Source organism: Nerophis ophidion, linkage group LG02 (genome assembly GCF_033978795.1).
Source record: "Nerophis ophidion isolate RoL-2023_Sa linkage group LG02, RoL_Noph_v1.0, whole genome shotgun sequence".
Taxonomy (NCBI): domain Eukaryota; kingdom Metazoa; phylum Chordata; class Actinopteri; order Syngnathiformes; family Syngnathidae; genus Nerophis; species Nerophis ophidion.
Window position 1 is genome coordinate 4,800,622 of NC_084612.1, and position 17,788 is coordinate 4,818,409.

At 37.0% G+C, this 17,788-nt stretch overlaps 1 long non-coding RNA gene across 1 annotated transcript in view; it reads left to right on the forward strand.

Annotated features, from left to right (window-relative positions):
* The window catches only part of LOC133569633 (uncharacterized), a 54,290-nt gene that overhangs the window by 19,719 nt on the left and 16,783 nt on the right, over nucleotides 1–17,788 (forward strand). Inside the window, exon 3 of the long non-coding RNA XR_009809841.1 lies at nucleotides 3,401–3,442. This is a non-coding gene — a long non-coding RNA (uncharacterized LOC133569633). The remainder of the gene's footprint in view (nucleotides 1–3,400; nucleotides 3,443–17,788) is intronic.

Consider the following 17,788-nt stretch of genomic DNA (forward strand, 5'->3'; position numbering starts at 1 on the left):
TCATTTTTACCCCACGGGATGAGATTTTGCGTGGAGCCCCAGATTGAGGGAGCTTATCAGTGGTTTTATATCAATCAATCAATCAATGTTTATTTATATAGCCCTAAATCACAAATGTCTCAAAGGACTGCACAAATCATTACGACTACGACATCCTCGGAAGAACCCACATATGTCTTCCATGTTCTGATAATTGCTCCCACAGTTGATTTTTTCACACCAAGCTGCTTGCTTATTGTAGATTCACTCTTCCCAGTCTGGTGCAGGTCTATTATTCTTGTCATGGTGTCCTTCGACAGCTCTTTGGTCTCGGCCATAGTGGAGTTTGGAGTCTGACTGTTTGAGGCTGTGGACAGGTGTCTTTTATACGGATAACGAGTTCAAACAGGTTCCATTAATACAGGTAACGAGTGGAGGACAGAAGAGCTTCTTAAAGAAGTTGTTACAGGTCTGTGAGAGCCAGAGATCTTCCTTGTTTGAAGTGACCAAATACTTATTTTCCACCATAATTTACAAATAAATTCTTTAAAATTCCTACAATGTTATTTCCTGGATTTTTTTTTCACATTCTGTCTCTCACAGTTGAAGTGTACCTATGATGAAAATTACAGACCTCTGTCATCATTTTAAGTGGGAGATCTTGCACAATCGGTGGCTGACTAAATACTTTTTTGAAATGCGAAAGAGGAATTTGTCTCTTTGGTAAATCTTAGGCTTTCAAGGCCTGGTCTGTGGTGCGGTTTGTTGTCCTGTGGTGCAAAGCGATTGGACCGGACACAACTTGGAGGTAATGACATTTCAATTGTATTAAAAAAAAAAGGAAAAACAAAAAGCGCTCACAGAGGAGGTATAAAAACTTGACTATGAAAACCAAAAAACTAGCACTATGGCATAAAAAACAAAAACGTACTTTGAACGAGATATGGGCTTGGATCATCGACATCGAGCAAGGGTGCGAAGAGGGGGATCAAGGGTAATGTTGCCAGGCTGACTACCTAGCAACTGTGGCTTAAATAATACTGTGGTGATTGAACAGGTGCGTCAGTCAAAACAAATCAGGTGCGTGACATGACAGGTGAAACTAGTGGGTAACCACGGAAACAAGACAAGGGAGTGAAAAAGCAGGAACTAAAAAGAGTCCAAAAACCAAACTTAAACAAAACATGATCCCAGACATGACATAGGCATACATTTTCATAAACACTGAAGACATCCGTGTTTTTCAAACCACTCTTTGAATCTTGGGTCAATTTCGTTGTTATGAAACGAGTTGGGCTGGACCCCATGAGGCAGAGATCGCAGGCATAGGGCAGGTAATAAATTTGCATAATAGTTGACCAACTCTGCAAAAACAACCTTTCATACCTATTGGTGCATGTTTTTGTGAATTTGGGATCTGCATAATGTCAGGCTTGCCCCTGCAGTTTGTCTATGTTTTAGTTTTTTCCTCTGCATTTGTCTGTTTCCTGTGTTTAGTATTTCCTGTCTTTTAGTTCCTGTCAAGTGCTCTTAATTTGTCTTGTTCCCTGAGCGCTGTGTTCCCCTTCAGCTGCGGCTGATTGGCACCTGGCCACACCTGTTGCCAATCAGCCGGCTCCTATTTGTACCTCTTGTGTCAGTTGCTGGATCATTGTATTGTCGTTGCCACATATCACTCTTGTCGTGCTACCTGTCGTGTCGTTTTGTTACAGCTACTACCTGTCATGCTACATTTTGTCTTGGTCGTCGTAGCGGTAAGCTGTTTCTGTTAGCATTAGCTATTTCCAGTTTTCCCCCCCCCTGTTTGTTATCCTCTAGCTTCCATGTTAAAGTTCCTTTTTGTTTCTTGTGAGCTTCTATGCTAAAGGCCTTTTGTTTTTTATCCGCCCACGTGCGCGCTTTTGGTTTGAACCCTTTGTTTGGTTTTGTCTTAGTATTTGTATTAAAATCATGTTTGCTCACTCCATGCCTGCCTCCATCCCTGCATCTTGGGGTTTGTCAAAAAATATCTTTGACACATAAGTCCTGAAAAGTTTAAATTATACCATGGAAGCATGGTGGAGGTTTTTAAACAACAATCTTGCCTTCCTTCATGCTTCCTCCAAACTAGTCATTTGGAATTTGCCCCATTTGTAACGTTTCTCCCATTGGTGACTAGGATGAGTACCGCGTAACGGCATGTTTTCGTACCAGTTCGTAATTTGGTCGGTCCAATTCTGGACTAACGATACGGCTATTGGTACTTTATTTATCCAGCTGACAGTTGTTCATTCACTTCATTCGGGAGTGGAAGAAGTGTCAAAAGATGGAGCTAACTGTTTTAATGACATTCAGACTTTACTTCGGAGCAGCATCTCATCATCCGTGGCTCACTAGTAAAAAAACAACACCGACCGGAACTCTCTAATAACTAAAGTTCCTTGGGTGAATAATGTAAACTCACCACACCGGTTTGTTTAGCACTTCCATGGCTAGTTTACTGACAGATATAAGTAAGAACTTTACACTACTTTATATTAGAAATGGCAACAGCGGAGGATGAATGTCCGATAACAAGAAGATAGAGAAAAAAAGCTTATTGACTATGGCGTCGGCATGGACTACAACATGGGTGTCAAACTCTGGCCCGCGGGCCAAATCTGGCCCGCCATATAATTTCATTTGGCCCTTGAGGCAATAATAAATTAACATTGGAGCTGGCCCGCCGGTATTATACAGTGGCGGTGCCGCTGTATCACCGTATTCAACGCTAATTTTCAAACTTGCCAACCCTCCCGATTTTTCCAGGAAAATCCCCAATTTCAGTGCCCGCCCCCGAAAATCTCCCGGGGCAACCATTCTACCGGATTTCCACCCGGACAACAATATTGGGGGCGTGCCTTAAAGGTACTGCTATTAGCATCCTCTACAACCTGTTGTCACGTCCGCTTTTCCTCCATACAAACAGCGTGCCGGCCCAGTCACGTGATATATGTGGCTTCTACACACACACAAGTGAATGCAAGGCATACTTGGTCAACAGCCATACAGGTCACACTGAGGGTGGCCGTATAAACAACTTTAACACTGTTACACCACACTGTGAACCCACACCAAACAAGAATGACAAACACATTTCGGGAGAACATCCTCACCGTAACACAACATAAACACAACAGAACGAATACCCAGAATCCGTTGCAGCACTAACTCTTCCGGGACGCTACAATATACACCTCCGCTACCAACATAACTCGATTTTGCATGTCACTATAAAGTTATATAAGCCTTGCCTGTTCAATATTCAATGCAGAACTTGTTTGGGTCCCTATTAAAATGTTAAGTTTTTCAACTTTGGCCCGCGGCTTTGTTCAGTTTGGAATTTTGGCCCACCCTGTATTTGAGTTTGACACCCCTGGACTACAAGGTCTTTTTTTTTCAGGACGTATGCAGATCCCAACCACAGATCAGCAAGTACCAGAAAGTAAGAAAAGTTGCTTTTGAATAATATTGTCTTACTATACTCACCACAGTAATACTCGATCCATCAAGCTGGCATCAAAGTCGTACGAAAACATTTTGATGGATTTTTGAGCACCGCGTGTAATGTTCTATATTTTCAAAGAAACATATACCATTTTGGGGTTTACTTGAGTCATATTGCAGTCTACACGTATCTCTTATGTGTGACTGCCATCTACTGGTCACACTTATTATATCACCATTTACCAAGTAAAATAGCTTCAAGGTCGGTAATCACAACCAAAATCATTCCGTACATTAGGTGCACCGGGTTGTAAGGCGCGCTGTCAAGTTTGGAGAAAATTAAAGGATTTTAAGTGCGCCTTATAGTCCGAAAAATTTAGTACTACTCCTTTTTCTTTTATCCCTTTCTAAATATTGATTTTGTAAAGATATCCATATGGGTCTTAAAACATTGTTTTAAATGTAGACACAAATCATAATATGACCCCTTTATCGCGCTTTATAATCCGGTGCAAATTTTCTATGAAAATAGACCCGCTCTTTGGAAGTGTGACCTGTGATCTGAAAAATCTGCTACATGTTTATGTGAATAATGAAATATGTGGAAGAGGATTTCAATCAATCAATCAATCAATGTTTATTTATATAGCCCCAAATCACAAATGTCTCAAAGGACTGCACAAATCATTACGACTACAACATCCTCGGAAGAACCCACAAAAGGGCAAGGAAAACTCACACCCAGTGGGCAGGGAGAATTCACATCCAGTGGGACGCCAGTGACAATGCTGACTATGAGAAACCTTGGAGAGGACCTCAGATGTGGGCAACCCCCCCCCTCTAGGGGACCGAAAGCAATGGATGTCGAGCGGGTCTAACATGATACTGTGAAAGTTCAATCCATAGTGGCTCCAAGACAGCAGTGAGAGTCCCGTCCACAGGAAACCATCTCAAGCGGATCAGCAGCGTAGAGATGTCCCCAACCGATACAGGCGAGCGGTCCATCCTGGGTCCCGACGAGCGGTCCATCCTGGGTCTCGACTCTGGACAGTCAGTACTTCATCCATGGTCATCGGACCGGACCCCCTCCACAAGGGAGGGGGGGACATAGGAGAAAGAAAAGAAGCGGCAGATCAACTGGTCTAAAAAGGAGGTCTATTTATTTGCAGTCTTAGGTTGGCCAACAGAAAAAGTGACCACAGCAGATGTGAGTTTTTGTTAATACTAAACACTATTTGGAGTCTATAGTTAGTCAAGCTGACGTGGGAGTTTTCATAAATCGTTGAAGATGCTGGCTTTCGGGGGGGAAAAAAGGATGTTGAGGCTCTTCTTCAAACATTCCTAACGAATGTGTTTGTGTAACGAATGAAGACACTGCAGAGTGCAGTTTTCAAGTCCATGGGATGAAAAGACAAACACTGCCGGCACTTTAGTACAAGTTGGTAGAAAATGCACATAAAAAAACCTCACAAATGTGCAAGATTTAATTGACAGGGTTTTTTTTTTTTTTTTTCCGTGACTGTCTGTCTGCTGCACCAAAGCATTGTGGGATGGAGGATTTGAGCTTTGTCTCTCAAGGTAATACTCTCAGTGGCTGTCACCTGCACTCCTGGCTGCTCTATTTATAACTTGTAACCATAACGATGGCTGCATTCTCTCTTTGCCAGAGATGAAGAAGATCCTATTGTGAGGTGATTAAAAAAAAATATATATATATATATATATATATATATATGTACACTTGTATGACAATTTCCAAAGCAGATGTGGGCAATGATTGTGGATTTAAATTATTTGAATGAATGAAAAGAGTTTATTTCGGTCATAAAATCATCCATTTTGTGTGATCAGTTTAACAGTACAGATTATACATATTAATAGTCATACATATACACACAAAAAAATTTATGAAAAACAATGACCGAAAAGGGAATAGGCTGAAGCCAAGGCTTATATTTGCCTATCCCGGGGGTCGACAACCCGTGGCTCTAGAGCCGCATGCAGCTCTTTAGCGCCGCCCTAGTGGCTCTTTGGAGCTTTTTCAAAAAAAATTTATGAACAATAGAAAGACATGAGGGTAAAAAAAAAATATATTTTGCAAAACTAGCTAAAAAAGTTACCATGCTAATTGTATCATGCTAGCAAGCTAATGTGAGCATAATAATAGTTAGCTTGTGTAACATACCAAGTTATATGACTCCAAGGTGTATGACAATGGAATTAGAGAAAAAAAAGTACAACTATCCAAAAAAAGTTAGCACTTAAATGTTAGCATGCTAAATTTAGCACGCTAACAGTTGGCAAGTGTCACACACCAAGCTACATGTCTCCGGGGTAAACAACTGCAAAATTAGCTCAAATAGCTAGCACTTTAATGTTTGCATGCCAACATGCTAACGTAAACACGCATACAGTTAGCATGTTTAATTTGTCCACCCTCACTGGTTTAAATGTGTTTGGCTGCGGAATTAGAAGAAAAAAGACCCCATAAAGTTAGCTAAAAAAAGTTAGCGCTCTAATGTTAGCATGCTAAATTTAGCACGTTAACAGTTAACAAGTGTCACATACCAAGTTATATGACTCTAAGGGAAACGGTTGCAAATTAGATCAAAAAGCTAACACTTAGCTGACGTAAACACACATACAGTTAGCATTTTTCATACAGCAAGTTATATGACCGAAAGGTGTATGGCTGCGGAATTAGAGAAAAAACCCCCGTAAAGTTAGCGCTCTAATGTTAGTATGCTAAATTTAGCATGCTAACCGTTAACAAGTGTCACATACCAAGTTATATGACTCTGGGCTAAACAGTTGCAAAATTAGCTAAAAAAAATGGCCTGCTAATTTTATCATGCTAGCAAGCTAACTGAGCATCATAATAATTAGCTTGTGTAACATACCAAGTTATATGACTCTAATGTATATGGCAATGGAATTAGAGGAAAAAAAGTACAATTATTAAAAAAAAAAGTTAGCACTCAAAAGTTTGCATGCTAACAAGATCATGCTAACCGTTAGCAAGTGTCACATGCCAGGTTATATGACGCAAGGGTAAACAGTTGCAATATTAGCTCAAAAAGCTAACACTTTAATGTTAGCATGCTAACATGCTAACGTAAACGCGCAGGCAGTCAGCATGTTTTATATATCAAGTTATATGACCGTAAGGTGTATGGCTGCGGAATTAGAGAAACATTTTTTTAAAGTTAGCTACAAAAAAGTTAGCGCTATAATGTTAGCCTGCTAAATTTAGCACGCTAACAGTTGGCAAGTGTCACACACCAAGCTACATGTCTCCGGGGTAAACAACTGCAAAATTAGCTCAAATAGCTAGCACTTTAATGTTTGCATGCCAACATGCTAACATAAACACGCAAACAGTTAGCATGTTTAATTTGTCCACCCTCACTGGTTTAAATGTGTTTGGCTGCGGAATTAGAAGAAAAAAGACCCCATAAAGTTAGCTAAAAAAAGTTAGCGCTCTAATGTTAGCATGCTAAATTTAGCACGTTAACAGTTAACAAGTGTCACATACCAAGTTATATGACTCTAAGGGAAACGGTTGCAAATTAGATCAAAAAGCTAACACTTAGCTGACGTAAACACACATACAGTTAGCATTTTTCATACAGCAAGTTATATGACCGAAAGGTGTATGGCTGCGGAATTAGAGAAAAAACCCCCGTAAAGTTAGCGCTCTAATGTTAGTATGCTAAATTTAGCATGCTAACCGTTAACAAGTGTCACATACCAAGTTATATGACTCTGGGCTAAACAGTTGCAAAACTAGCTAAAAAAAATGGCCTGCTAATTTTATCATGCTAGCAAGCTAACTGAGCATCATAATAATTAGCTTGTGTAACATACCAAGTCATATGACTCTAATGTATATGGTAATGGAATTAGAGGAAAAAAAAGTACAATTATTAAAAAAAAAAGTTAGCACTCAAAAGTTTGCATGCTAACAAGATCATGCTAACCGTTAGCAAGTGTCACATGCCAGGTTATATGACGCAAGGGTAAACAGTTGCAATATTAGCTCAAAAAGCTAACACTTTAATGTTAGCATGCTAACATGCTAACGTAAATGCGCAGGCAGTCAGCATGTTTTATATATCAAGTTATATGACCGTAAGGTGTATGGCTGCGGAATTAGAGAAACATTTTTTTAAAGTTAGCTACAAAAAAGTTAGCGCTATAATGTTAGCCTGCTAAATTTAGCACGCAAACAGTTGGCAAGTGTCACACACCAAGCTACATGTCTCCGGGGTAAACAACTGCAAAATTAGCTCAAATAGCTAGCACTTTAATGTTTGCATGCCAACATGCTAACATAAACACGCATACAGTTAGCATGTTTAATTTGTCCACCCTCACTGGTTTAAATGGGTTTGGCTGCGGAATTAGAAGAAAAAAGACCCCATAAAGTTAGCTAAAAAAAGTTAGCGCTCTAATGTTAGCATGCTAAATTTAGCACGTTAACAGTTAACAAGTGTCACATACCAAGTTATATGACTCTAAGGGAAACGGTTGCAAATTAGATCAAAAAGCTAACACTTAGCTGACGTAAACACACATACAGTTAGCATTTTTCATACAGCAAGTTATATGACCGAAAGGTGTATGGCTGCGGAATTAGAGAAAAAAACCCCGTAAAGTTAGCGCTCTAATGTTAGTATGCTAAATTTAGCATGCTAACCGTTAACAAGTGTCACATACCAAGTTATATGACTCTGGGCTAAACAGTTGCAAAACTAGCTAAAAAAAATGGCCTGCTAATTTTATCATGCTAGCAAGCTAACTGAGCATCATAATAATTAGCTTGTGTAACATACCAAGTTATATGACTCTAATGTATATGGCAATGGAATTAGAGGAAAAAAAGTACAATTATTAAAAAAAAAAGTTAGCACTCAAAAGTTTGCATGCTAACAAGATCATGCTAACCGTTAGCAAGTGTCACATGCCAGGTTATATGACGCAAGGGTAAACAGTTGCAATATTAGCTCAAAAAGCTAACACTTTAATGTTAGCATGCTAACATGCTAACGTAAACGCGCAGACAGTCAGCATTTTTTATATATCAAGTTATATGACCGTAAGGTGTATGGCTGCGGAATTAGAGAAACATTTTTTTAAAGTTAGCTACAAAAAAGTTAGCGCTATAATGTTAGCCTGCTAAATTTAGCACGCTAACACTTAACAAGTGTTACATATCAGCCGAGCGGTAAAGCTCGGCTGGTACAGTGGCCGTGCCAGCAACTTGAGGGTTCCAGGTTCGATCCCCGCTTCCGCCATCCTAGTCACTGCCGTTGTGTCCATGGGCAAGACACTTTACCCACCTGCTCCCAGTGCCACCCTCACTGGTTTAAATGTAAACATTAGATTGTGAGTTTCACTATGTAAAGCGCTTTGAGTCACTACAGAAAAAGCGCTATATAAATATGAATCACTTCACTTCACTTCACCAAGTTACATGTCTCTGCAAAATTAGCTCAAAAAGCTAGCACTTAAATGTTAATACGTTAGCATGCTAACGTTAACACGCATACAGTTAGCATGTTTCATATGTCAAGTTATTTGACCGTAAGGAGTTTGGCTGCGGAATTAGAAAAAAAAAACCTTTAAGTTAGTTACAAAAAAAGTTAGCGCTATAATGTTAGCCTGCTAAATTTAGCACGCTAACACATGAGTTACAAGTTACATGTCTCAGGGGTAAACGGCTGCAAAATTAGCTCAAAAGGCTAGCACTTAAATGTTAGCATGCTAACACGCTAATGTAAACACGCATACAGTCAGCATGCATCTTAGCATGCTGAATTTAGCACGCTAACATTTAGTGTCACATACCAAGACACACGTCTCCGGGGTAAACGGCTGCAAAATTATTTCAAAAAGCTATCAGTTTAATGTTAGCATGCTAACATGCTAACGTAAACACGCATACAGTCAGCATGTTTCATATATCAAGTTATATGACTGTAAGGTGTATGGCTGCAGAATTAGAGACAAAAACCCTGTAAAGTTAGCGCTATAATGTTAGCCTGCTAAATTTAGCACGCTAACACTTAACAAGTGTTACATATCAGCCGAGCGGTAAAGCTCGGCTGGTAGAGTGGCCGTGCCAGCAACTTGAGGGTTCCAGGTTCGATCACCGCTTCCGCCATCCTAGTCACTGCCGTTGTGTCCATGGGCAAGACACTTTACCCACCTGCTCCCAGTGCCACCCTCACTGGTTTAAATGTAAACATTAGATTGTGAGTTTCACTATGTAAAGCGCTTTGAGTCACTACAGAAAAAGCGCTATATAAATATGAATCACTTCACTTCACTTCACCAAGTTACATGTCTCTGCAAAATTAGCTCAAAAAGCTAGCACTTAAATGTTAATATGTTAGCATGCTAACGTAAACAAGCATACAGTTAGCATGTTTCATATGTCAAGTTATTTGACCGTAAGGAGTTTGGCTGCGGAATTAGAAAAAAAAAACCTTTAAGTTAGTTACAAAAAAAGTTAGCGCTATAATGTTAGCCTGCTAAATTTAGCACGCTAACACATGAGTTACAAGTTACATGTCTCAGGGGTAAACGGCTGCAAAATTAGCTCAAAAGGCTAGCACTTAAATGTTAGCATGCTAACACGCTAATGTAAACACGCATACAGTCAGCATGCATCTTAGCATGCTGAATTTAGCACGCTAAAATTTAGTGTCACATACCAAGACACACGTCTCCGGGGTAAACGGCTGCAAAATTATTTCAAAAAGCTATCAGTTTAATGTTAGCATGCTAACATGCTAAGGTAAACACGCATACAGTCAGCATGTTTCATATATCAAGTTATATGACTGTAAGGTGTATGGCTGCAGAATTAGAGACAAAAACCCTGTAAAGTTAGCGCTATAATGTTAGCGTGCTAAATTTAGCACGCTAAATCTAGCTTGTGTCACATACCAAGTTACGGCTACAAAATTAGCACTTTCATGGATAAATGTCTGCTGTTTGGATATTATTTTAACGACCTCGTCATGTTATTATTAATTATAAGAGTGTATATCAACATCCACATGAGACTAAAAATGCAAGATTAAAAAAAAAAAAAAAATCTTGGAACCACTTAAAACATGGCGTTGACCCATCAGGTGACAATCGCTGATTTAAAGACTTACTGAAAGCCACTACTACCGACCACGCAGTCTGATAGTTTATATATCATCCATCCATCCATCCATTTTCTACCGCTTATTCCCTTTCGGGGTCGCGGGGGGCGCTGGCGCCTATCTCAGCTACAATCAATGATGAAATATTAACATTGCAACACATGCCGATACGGCCTTTTTAGTTTACTAAATTACAATTTAAAATTTCCCGCAGTTTCTTGTTGAAAACGTCGCGGAATGATGACGCTTATTATGACACGTTTTTGTAACGTCCGGGGTTGTAACGGACATATTAGCCCAGCACCACACACGGCTAAAAGTCGTCTCTTTTCATCCCATAATTACACAGTATTTTGGACATCTGTGTTGCTGAATCTTTTGCAATTAGTTCAATTAATAATGGAGACGTCAAAGAAGAATGCTGTTGGTGGAAAGCGGTGGATTGCAGCTGCCTATAGCACCGAAACACAGTTGTTGTGAAGCTTTAACACAGAGTGGTTAAGCGAACATGTTTTTCTACGTCAACCAGCAAGTTTTTGGATGGGAAAATTGTGATATCAAGTCGGCTCTTACCGGAGACTTCAGTGGTTTATGGGACCTCATCCTGCAGCTCAAAAAGGCATCTGTGATCTTGGCTCCTCGGCTTCTCTCAGAGTCACTGGCGTTCAACGCAGCCATCCGACTGTCAGGTATGACTTTACAATCTCATTAAAACACTATTAAAACAATAAACAGATAAGGGATCTTCCAGAATTATCCTAATAAATGTGTTTAATTACATAACGGGACGGCGTGGCGCAGTGGGAGAGTGGCCGTGCGCAACCCGAGTGTCACTGGTTCAAATCCCACCTAGAACCAACCTCGTCACGTCCGTTGTGTCCTGAGCAAGACACTTCACCCTTGCTCCTGATGGGTGCTGGTTGGCGCCTTGCATGGCAGCTCCCTCCATCAGTGTGTGAATGTGTGTGTGAATGGGTAAATGTGGAAGTAGTGTCAAAGCGCTTTGAGTACCTTGAAGGTAGAAAAGCGCTATACAAGTACAACCCATTTATCATTTATCATCTGAAACGCCGCCTGGAGCCGTCACCTTTTTTTTTCTTTTTTTTTCTAGTACTTCACTCTAAACGTCCTCATCCGCGTATCTTTCATCCTCGCTCAAATTAATGGGGAAATCGTCGTTTTCCCGGTCCGAATCGCTCTCGCTGCTGGTGGCCATGATTGTAAACAATGTGAGGATGTGAGGAGCCCTACAACCCGTGACGTCACGCGCACATCGTCTGCTACTTCCGGTACAGGCAAAGCTTTTTTATTAGCGACCAAAAGTTGCGAACTTTATGTTGGATGGGAAAATTGTGATATTAAGTCGGCTCTTACCGGAGACTTCAGTGGATTATGGGACCTCATCCTGCAGCTCAAAAAGCCAGCTGTGATCTTGGCTCCGGGGCTTCTCTCAGAGACACTGGCGTCCGACGCAGCCATCCGACTGTCAGGTATGACTTTACAATCTCATTAAAACACTATTAAAACAATAAACACATAAGGGATCTTCCAGAATTATCCTAATAAATGTGTTTAATTACATAACGGGACGGCGTGGCGCAGTGGGAGAGTGGCCGTGCGCAACCCGAGTGTCACTGGTTCAAATCCCACCTAGAACCAACCTCGTCACGTCCGTTGTGTCCTGAGCAAGACACTTCACCCTTGCTCCTGATGGGTGCTGGTTGGCGCCTTGCATGGCAGCTCCCTGCATCAGTGTGTGAATGTGTGTGTGAATGGGTAAATGTGGAAGTAGTGTCAAAGCGCTTTGAGTACCTTGAAGGTAGAAAAGCGCTATACAAGTACAACCCATTTATCATTTATCATCTGAAACGCCGCCTGGAGCCGTCACCTTTTTTTTTCTTTTTTTTTCTAGTACTTCACTCTAAACGTCCTCATCCACGTATCTTTCATCCTCGCTCAAATTAATGGGAAAATCGTCGCTTTCTCGGTCCGAATCGCCCTCGCTGCTGGTGGCCATGATTGTAAACAATGTGAGGATGTGAGGAGCCCTACAACCCGTGACATCACGTGCACATCGTCTGCTACTTCCGGTACAGGCAAAGATTTTTTATTAGCGACCAAAAGTTGCGAACTTTATCGTGGATGTTCTCTGCTAAATCCTTTCAGCAAAAATATGGCAATCTCGCGAAATCATCAAGTATGACACATAAAATTTACCTGCTATCCCAGTTTAAATAAGAAAATCTCATTTCAGTTGGCCTTTAAAGCATCAATACGTTACAAGTGTGAGTAAATAGTTGACATTTTTACACGAAACCAGCTGTATAGTCTCTAGTTTGTAAAAGGCAGCTGTCTCTTGTTGCCTTGGTAACTCACTTGTGTGCGTGAGTGACAGGAAGAAAAGCTCTGACTCCCTTGAAGCTACCTGTGTGCATGTATACATTTCTAGTGCTTAAATGGATGTTGTCTTGGAGTGTATTCAAGGTGGATGGTATTCAGCCTCGGGAGTCCTGAAGTGCAACTTTTGACAAACCCGAACAAATCAAAGTTCTCTTCCACAAAAACCACCAAACACGGCGCCTCGCCCCCCCTGCAGTAACCGAGGGTAATGGCCATTTCGCCGATGAGGGGAGACGCCGCTGTTTGACATTTCCTTGCTCCCATCAGCCCGCGTCCTCTAATTGCTCCCGCAGGGACCAATCCCGCGGTTCCACCTAAACGGCTGAAGTGCACGGCGGTGGGCTCGCGGAGCGAAATGGATGTTTAACGTTGCATCCTCGCAGGCGCCTCGGTTCACACGTCCCGGAATCCGCTCGTCAGCGCGGGGGATGTGCGTGCAGGGAGGTCGGGGAGGGCGGGGAGAGTTGAAATCCCTGCAATGAAAGTATACACATAATTAGGTTTGTCAGGAAACAAACACAATACACCAGGGGTGTCCAAACTTTTTCCACTTATTCAGTCTTATTATTTGTATTATTTTTCAAGTTTTAAATCTCTAGATCAACATTAGGTCATTCTGTCAATAGAAGATGTTTAAAGATTTAAGTTGTATGCTCTTTTTGTCAAAGAGAACCCTGTTTTTTATGGAAAAAACACAAAATATGCAATATTTTCAACCAATAAAATTGAATATTTGAGATTATATAATAATTGGAGCCTTAAAAAAGGTCAATAACTCTTAACACCATTGATTTTAATGCATTATTATTTTTTGAACAATGACACTTAAAAACAAATCACACTAAAATTATTGAGGTTCTAAAAGGGTCCTACTCATTAAAGTGTTAAAAAATTAATTATATATATTTTTTTTACAGTTTACTTTTAACATAATGATTTCAATATCTTCTTTGGGGGTTTTTTTCGGCCCTTATATAAAAAAAAAAAAAAAAAAACAGCTCCATTTTTTATATGGCAAACACAAAAAATGCATAATTTTCCCCAAAAATATATCAAAGTGGAATATTTAATGTAACATTATTATTTGTTTTATTTTTCTAATTTTAAATCTCTAGATCAACATTAGGTCATTCTGTCAATAGAACATTTTTAAAGATTTATGTTGAATGCTCTTTTTGTCAGAGAAAACCGTTTTTTATGGAAAAAACACAAAATATACAATATTTTCACCCAATAACATTTTTAAGTGGAATATTTGAGATTATACAATAATTGGAGCCTTAAAAAAGGTCAATAACTCATAACACCATTGATTTTAATGCATTATTATTTTTTGAACAATGACACTTAAAAACAAATCACACTAAAATGATTGAGGTTCTAAAAGGGTCCTACTCATTAAAGTGTTAAAAAATTAATTATATATATTTTTTTTACAGTTTACTTTTAACATAATGATTTCAATATCTTTTTTGGGTTTTTTTTTCGGCCCTTATATAAAAAAAAAAAAAAAAACAGCTCCAATTTTTATATGGCAAACACAAAAAATGCATAATTTTCCCCAAAAATATATCAAAGTGGAATATTTAATGTAACATTATTATTTGTTTTATTTTTCTAATTTTAAATCTCTAGATCAACATTAGGTCATTCTGTCAATATAAAATTTTTAAAGATTTATGTTGAATGCTGTTTTTGTCAAAGAAAACCGTTTTTTATGGAAAAAACACAAAATATACAATATTTTCACCCAATAAAATTTTTAAGTGGAATATTTGAGATTATACAATAATTGGAGCCTTAAAAAGGTCAATAACTCATAACACCATTGATTTTAATTCATTATTATTTGTTGAGCAATGACCCTTAAAAACAAATCACACCAAAATGTTGTGGATCCAAAAGTGTCCTACTCATTAAAGTGTTAAAAATTAATTATATATATATTTTTTTAATGTTTACTTTTAACATAATAATCTCGAGATCATCTTCAGATATATCCGTTAATTGTAAGTTGTATTGTTGTTTATGTATTTATTTGGGGTTTTTTTTCCGCCCTTATATAAAAAAAAAAAAAAAAAAAAAAAACGGCTCCATTTTTTATATGGCAAACACAAAAAATGCATAATTTCCCCCCAAAATATCTCAAAGTGAATATTTAATGTAACGTTATTATTTGTATTATTTTTCAAGTTTTAAATCTCAAGATCAACATTAGGTCATTCTGTCAATAGAACATTTTTAAAGATTTATGTTGAATGCTCTTTTTGTCAGAGAAAACCCAGTTTTTTATGGAAAAAACACAAAATATGCAATATTTTCACCCAATAAAATTTTTAAGTGGAATATTTGCGATTATACAATAATTGGAGGCTTAAAAAGGTCAATAACTCATAACACCATTGATTTTAATTCATTATTATTTTTTGAGCAATGAGCCTTAAAAACGAATCACACCAACATTTTGTGGATCCAAAAGGGTCCTACTCATTAAAGTGTTAACAAATTAATTATATATATTTTTTTTACTGTTTACTTTTAACATAATAATCTCGAGATCATCTTCAGATCTATAAGTTGTATTGTTGTTTATGTTTTTTGTTTGTTCGTTTTCAGCCCTTATTTAAAAAAAAAAAAAACACAAAAAAACACAAAATAGCTCATTTTTTTGTACGGCAAACACAAAAAAATGCATAATTTCCCCCCAAAATATCTCAAAGTGAATATTTAATGTAACGTTATTATTTGTATTATTTTTCAAGTTTTAAATCTCAAGATCAACATTAGGTCATTGTGTCAACATAAAATTTTTAAAGATTTATGTTGAATGCTGTTTTTGTCAAAGAAAACCGTTTTTTATGGAAAAAACACAAAATATACAATATTTTCACCCAATAAAATTTTTAAGTGGAATATTTGAGATTATACGATAATTGGAGCCTTAAAAAGGTAAATAACTCATAACACCATTGATTTTAATTCATTATTATTTTTTGAGCAATGAGCCTTAAAAACAAATCACACCAAAATGTTGTGGATCCAAAAGTGTCCTACTCATTAAAGTGTTAAAAAATTAATTATATATATTTTTTTTACAGTTTACTTTTAACATAATAATCTCGATATCTTTTTTTTTTTTTTTTTTCGGCCCTTATATGAAAAAAACAAAACAAAACCAAAAAAAACAGCTCCATTTTTTATATGGCCAACACAAAAAATGCATAATTTTCCCCCAAAATATATCAAAGTGGAATATTTAATGTAACGTTATTATTTGTATTATTTTTCAAGTTTTAAATCTCTAGATCAACATTAGGTCATTCTGTCAATATAAAATTTTTAAAGATTTATGTTGAATGCTGTTTTAGTCAAAGAAAACCGTTTTTTATGGAAAAAACACAAAATATACAATATTTTCACCCAATAAAATTTTTAAGTGGAATATTTGAGATTATACAATAATTGGAGCCTTAAAAAGGTCAATAACTCATAACACCACTGATTTTAATTCATTATTATTTTTTGAGCAATGACACTTAAAAACAAATCACACCAAAATGTTGGGGATCCAAAAGGGTCCTACTCATTAAAGTGTTAAAAAATTAATTATATATATATTTTTTACAGTTTACTTTTAACATAATAATCTCGAGATCATCTTCAGATATATCCGTTAATTGTAAGTTGTATTGTTGTTTATGTATTTATTTGTTGTTTTTTTTCCGCCCTTATATAAAAAAAAAACAAACAAAAAAAAAACGGCTCCATTTTTTATATGGCAAACACAAAAAATGCATAATTTCCCCCCAAAATATCTCAAAGTGAATATTTAATGTAACGTTATTATTTGTATTATTTTTCAAGTTTTAAATCTCAAGATCAACATTAGGTCATTCTGTCAATAGAACATTTTTAAAGATTTATGTTGAATGCTCTTTTTGTCAGAGAAAACCGTTTTTTGTGGAAAAAACACAAAATATACAATATTTTCACCCAATAACATTTTTAAGTGGAATATTTGAGATTATATAATAATTGGAGCCTTAAAAAAGGTCAATAACTCATAACACCATTGATTTTAATGCATTATTATTTTTTGAACAATGACACTTAAAAACAAATCACACCAAAATTATTGAGGTTCTAAAAGGGTCCTACTCATTAAAGTGTTAAAAAATTAATTATATATATTTTTTTTACAGTTTACTTTTAACATAATAATTTCAATATCTTTTTTGGGTTTTTTTTCGGCCCTTATATAAAAAAAAAAAAAAAAAACAGCTCCATTTTTTATATGGCAAACACAAAAAATGCATAATTTTCCCCAAAAATATATCAAAGTGGAATATTTAATGTAACATTATTATTTGTTTTATTTTTCTAATTTTAAATCTCTAGATCAACATTAGGTCATTCTGTCAATATAAAATTTTTAAAGATTTATGTTGAATGCTGTTTTTGTCAAAGAAAACCGTTTTTTATGGAAAAAACACAAAATATACAATATTTTCACCCAATAAAATTTTTAAGTGGAATATTTGAGATTATACAATAATTGGAGCCTTAAAAAGGTCAATAACTCATAACACCATTGATTTTAATGCATTATTATTTTTTGAACAATGACACTTAAAAACAAATCACACTAAAATTATTGAGGTTCTAAAAGTGTCCTACTCATTAAAGTGTTAAAAAATTAATTATATATATTTTTTTTACAGTTTACTTTTAACATAATGATTTCAATATCTTCTTTGGGGTTTTTTTTCGGCCCTTATATAAAA